Below are 6,563 nucleotides of genomic sequence, written 5' to 3'. Positions count from 1 at the left end.
TTATAAAATAAAGATATATCAAGGCTAGAAATACTTCAAATACTCTATATTATGTTGAGTAGGTACTTTATTATTAATATTAATTTTATTTTGACCGTACGATATCGTGGGTTTGGTATTCCATACTTGAATAAATAATATTTATGCTATATGTTCTATGTACTATGTAGGTAAGTTACGTATACAAACGAATCAATGGAATCTAACGAAAATCGTTACGAGAGAGTGGAACACTATATGTATAAAAACGCGCGCGTTAAATTGCAACTTTGCGACGCCGTCGTCGCACTTTCTCTACTCGAACATTTACTCCGTTAACGCGACGCGACGCGTTTTGCCGCGTTTTAGGTGTATCGAATTCGATCGAATTACCAGTTTTTTAGAAACGTGCAGCGTCGGTTTATGCGACAATCAAATAATTAGGTCGGGTATTTTCGCGAACAACGTGTTTTTTTTTTTTTGTTAATATATTGGTAAAAATAAATATATTTTTAAACACACAGATATCCATTTAAATTGTAATTTGCAAACTTATAGGTATATTAAGTTATGTATTAAACAAAAAACAATAAATGACTGACTAAAATGGAAGATAGCTAGATACAGCTTTTGCTAAACATAATGTATACAAATTAACATTACTAAAAAAAACTAATAATTTCTATTAAATTCATTTTTTTTTTTTGCTTTTTCCAATTAAAATATACAGACATACATGATATTAAATATTATTGATTAATTATCATTAGATAATTATTGTTTCTTTAGATTAGTATATTTAGTATTTACCATCTGTATTTGAACAACAAAACTATTATACGATCACAGACATAATTTGTGTATGTATACAATATACTATGTATATTATTATCTTATAAAATTCTTCTTTCATATCAAATGATTAAAATGCAATTATTCTTTAGTCAAAACACAATTAATATAGGTATGAGATAAAAAATTTAAAACGTTTCTAAGTATTATTTTATAATTACAGTTTAAAGTATATTTTTACAGTTATTAGTGATATTAATAATCAAGTAATTAAATAATAATTAGCTAATAGGTATATGTTTTGACATTTGACATTTTAAATGAACAGTGCTGTGAGTTTTTTGTTGTTACTAAACTTTAAAGTTTAAATTATTAAATCTCATTTAAAATTATTTATTACTATTTATTTATTTATTTATGATTTTTTATTGAAGAAATATGTGATTGGTTGCTTATTTTTTATAATTGTAGAGCATCTTTCATTTTTTTCTCAATACATAAAATTCTTAATATCAACATTGAAATTTCTTCATATAAAAGTGGCTTGAATTATAAAAATAATAACTTATATTATTTGATATGTATAAAAATTATAATAACTATGTTTACTGTCTTAGTGTCTTTCTATAATTTAAAAATTAATCTAATAACTTACCATAAAAAATAAACTGACATAAATTATATAATATTTGATATGTAAAATAATAAAAATGTAACCATGAGAGGGAATTATCTAATATATTAGTAAAATATAATACATATACCCCTATTATATTGTGTGTAGCTTAATCATATTTGATGTTTAACAATTTTAACTGTTTTGAGTATAGAATGTACCCTGATGTATACTATGTCCATATAAATTATTCAACTAATATGGGTTTTGTTTTAATTTACATTTTTGTTCATTCTCAATGAACTATTGACATTATTACCGGAAAACATTAAAAAAAAATCCCTAAAATAAATTATGCATTAGTTAAAGTACTATTACGAGGACATAGACATAATATTTTGTGTTTTGAACAAAATATAAAGGGCAATCAAGGTCAAAAACAATATATTGTAACTGCTATTTTTCATTGCCTGCTTTAAGATAATAGTCTACTATTGTAGTATAGTACTACTCGTATATAGTATGAGTATATTGTAAAGGACTAAAAAATAAAAGCAATATAAATTAATATGTTATACTACAATTTCAGTATGTCTGTATATAAAATAATAATTATAATGGTTTAAACATACATTTTTAAGTACGGGACTATATAATATCCTTTTATCAATTTATTCTGTTTTCTGTTAACATTGAAATCAATGTACAGTAGTCGAAATATAAATATCATACATAATATTATAATTACCTATAAATAACTATTTAAAAATTTAAATTAATATTTTCGTATACATATTCAATGGAATGCAGCTCATACGTTATAGGCATATATGAATTATATATGATGTAAAAAACATAATAAAATATAGGTACACAATGTACTTAAATTATGTATTTCTTCAAGCAGTTGAGAATATATATATATGTATTCTGGTATTCATTATTAATAGTATACTTATTTGTATTATATACACTATTTGTACTATACAAGAAAAAAATGATCACAAAAAATTAAATTTCGATATCATCTTTTTAACTAAATATACAGTTGTTATTGTAAGTCGTTAGACGATTAATGACCTCAACATTTTTCGAAACGTACCTATTAAAATATACAGGAACCGTAGTGTTTTTCAGATACGTCATGCATTTTTTTAATAACTGTGTTCTAATTAATTAAATGTATTACTGGGAGATCGTATATTTAAAATTGAATATAGAAAAATAAACCATAAAAATTAATATTTACATTTGTAAAATAATTAAATATTTTGTCATAATATGCATAAATAAATAAAAAAAAAATTAAATATTTTATAATTACCTACATACTTACATCTTAGGTTGTATATTTTTATATATTAAAATAAACTAATATTGGTACCTAACATCATATATCTATCACGATTCACGATTAATATATTTTAAAATGTTGTCCAAAATTTATTACATTATAAAATATAACATAATATTATATTGTCATAATGGTATAATTATTATACTTTGGTTAATAGCTATAGCCTATAATTACTATGGCCACAAATAATTATTAATAAATAAACACGTTAATTCTAAATTTGTAGGTGTAACATCGATTGTATCAGATTGTAATTCATAAAAAAATTTGTAATCGGTTAATTATTTATACCACAAATTTATTACGCTTTAATTTTTAATTGCTTTTCGAAATTTATTTTATTTTTAATTTGTTCAATTTTACATTTTAATTGGCATTTAGGTATAGGTTATATAAAATATGTATTTTAAAAATTGTTTTATTTTATTTTGTTTGCACTTATACACTAATAAATGCATCTATGTAAAAATATTTTTTAATGACATTGCACTATTTTTTTCATCAAGGATCTATTTGAATTTTACTAACCTATATGTATACTATACAATATATATACATGCTACATGTCTACATTATATGTAACTAGTAACTACAATAAATTATAACTAACGGTCGTAGAGGTGTCCTAGACTCCTATAGTCCTATATAATATGTTTATAATAAACCTGTAAATAATATATTAATATGATATAGCTACGCGCTTCCACGGCTCAAAATTGATGACAACGAGACTTGTAAAAATACGTATACTCGTTTTGCCAGAATATCGGCATATTGCACTAGTGATGTTGTTTAAGCATTCATAAATATCAAAGCAAAAATGGTGTAATTAAACATATCATATTATACAACACGAAGAAAAAACGTTTGGTCAATAACCATAGTTTTCTTAATACAGAACAACAAAAAATATGTGCCATAATTTAATTATGTGATTACTGATTAGTGATTATATTATTAGCTTGCGATTAACGTAAACTTTGCGGTTTCTCAACTCACGACTGTGGTATAAATTCTGCGACCAGGGTCGTAGTATAAAGTTTTTCTCTTGGACCATGGTATATAGAATCTGCCAAACTACAGTAAATATTGCTCGCAAAAAGGTAACTGCGACAATTCGTCGTCATTTTTTAAGAAAAGCGGTCGTCGCTGACTTTTTCTCCGTGATTTATGTTTTTCCGTATTTTATTCATGATAAAATCTTTTTTACTTCGTCTACTAAATTTAATTAATAAGTTATAATGGGACGAAATTCTAGTGGAATTACTGTGTAGATATTTTCGAGCCTCACTTTTTCTGGTCCAGCGTCTTCCGTCAAATAGTTAATGGTGGCATGTACAGGTAAAACGCACATAATTATTCTTATATTATTTATACGTTCCTTGTAATTTGTAAATTATTAAAATAATATAACAACATTAATATTAATCCGACTAGAAGTGACATCAATAGCTTTTTCTAATCAAAATAATTAATATGTATTTGACTACATTAACGCATTACTTATTACTTCTAATCTGAACAAACAGTAAATATTTTATAGGAATAATGATTTTAAAATAAAACACTGAAAGTTAGTAGTGAATGCTCACTTCTCTCGTGTTTTTAAGACTTTTACAAACATAGACTTATTTGCTTATTATATTAATTGTGCATATAGAGTATAGATTGTAAATATTATCTTTTATAAATAATAATAACTGGTTCCTTTTATAGGAATAAACCATACACAGCGATTCATGTACGTTTCTATAACTGCTATTTTGGCATTATTTAGAATTTGTAAATATAATCAATATTGTAATTTAATATCATTCGATTTTTGGAATTATATCTCGAATTATATGTAGGTAATATAAATATAAACTGTATGAAACAAACTTGTAAATTTACTTCACTTCGTTTGTTGTGTTTACTATTTACGGCATACAATAATATGTGTATAATATTAAATATACCTTTTAATATACTTAACAGTGTATATTGTATGTACTTAGTACTATCTATAATGTATGTATACAATATACATACTACATAGTACATAGATTTGTAAAATTAAATAAGTAAACCTTGGTAATATAGTCACGTTAAGCACTTGCATGCCGTTCGTTGAATTTTAATGGGTATATCATATAAAATAGGATTTGATAAATAGATACATAAAAAATAAAAATCACGCTGATAATTTATGTATAAATTTGTTCATTTAAGAAAACGTTATTATCCGCATGTGTTGTCTCCATCTTGCGAAGTATAAAACAGCAAATTTGCATTCAACGGAATCAAATTTATGTTGTTAGCTTTAATATTAAAGTCAATTTAGCTATTATCAATACTGAAAGGTAAAAATATTATCTTGATCATTTTATAGACTTTTATTGATATTTTAATTTTTAAGTGAGTTACGAGTTAACGACTGTTAAGAGCATTTTAAAGTTTTAATATTTTACATAACTATAACTCACTCAAAAATTAAAATATCAATAAAAATCTATGGGATAATCTAGATAATATTATTACTTTTAAGTTTGTTATTAGGTAAATTGTCTCTAATAATAAAGCTAACAGCATATTATTATTGATTAAGTTAACTGAACCCAATTTTGCTGTTTTACTATCATAAGACGGAGACAACACATGCGCGGGTATAACGTCATCTTAAGCATAAAATTGAGGTAATTAGCTAAGTGTACTTCAAAAATTACCTCGTACGTATATCAAATTGCATTATTATTATTATTTAGATTATATTATAGTTATATTTACCGTAAAAAAACCATATTAGTTACCGATACATTAGCAGGTAGTTTGACATACTTAAAGTATATCAGTGAAATCAATGAATTATTATTACCTATAGATTTTTATGTAACAATAATTATACAAAACGTGCAGTTTATTTTATTATATAGTTAGGACTACCTAAAATATTTATAACTATATCAGTATTCTCAGTCGATATGCAGTCTCATATTATTATTATATTTAATTAATTCAGCACTGGTGACGTTGCGTGGCGAAGAGGTGAAATGTCGTACTCATTGAGCGTACGATGTAAATGTATATATAAAAAAAAATTATGCTAATAATATTAACGGTTAAACTTATGCATTTAACTATTTCAGTATACAACTTACAAGGATGTAAGAATATTTCAAAAATCATACCATACGTATATTATTATTAACACCATATTATTAGGTATTATCTATCATACAAAATTACACTAGTTACCGGTACACTAACATTTACCAATATTTAATATGACGAATTATTACTCTCTTATAGTCCTTTAGTATTTATAACCGCGTCGATAGTTTATACGCAGTCTCTTATTATTATTACATTGCGTTAATTCTGCGCTGGTGGTGAAGAGGTGAAATGTCACACACATTCGAGCGTACGGTGTATATATTTAAATTTATTATTATTAAAAACAGGTTTAGCGCCTCCGCCTGTCTCGCGTGTCCTTAACGACAACATCCGCGTCCTTGCCACCGGCGCTGCCACCGCCGCCTATCACTTTACGATAGGGAGGGAGAGAAAAACGCCGTGTAATACGCGGCTGTTTCGTCGCGACTCACCTGCCCAGGGGAATGGCATTTCAAATAGTTCCGGTCAGTTTCACACACACTCAATGCGCGCCGCACGGACGAACTATTACTCGATATATTATATAATGTAATAAATAATAATAATACGTGAGCCATAAACGGCTGCGAAAATACTAATGAAAATCGTAAGACAATTAAACGTTATTTTTTCTGACCGTTTATACAATAAACGGCATGTTTCGGCGGATCGCAAGTAGTGCATATT

Source organism: Aphis gossypii, chromosome 2, assembly GCF_020184175.1.
Source record: "Aphis gossypii isolate Hap1 chromosome 2, ASM2018417v2, whole genome shotgun sequence".
NCBI classification, from domain to species: Eukaryota; Metazoa; Arthropoda; class Insecta; order Hemiptera; family Aphididae; genus Aphis; species Aphis gossypii.
This window is presented reverse-complemented; position numbering follows the sequence as displayed.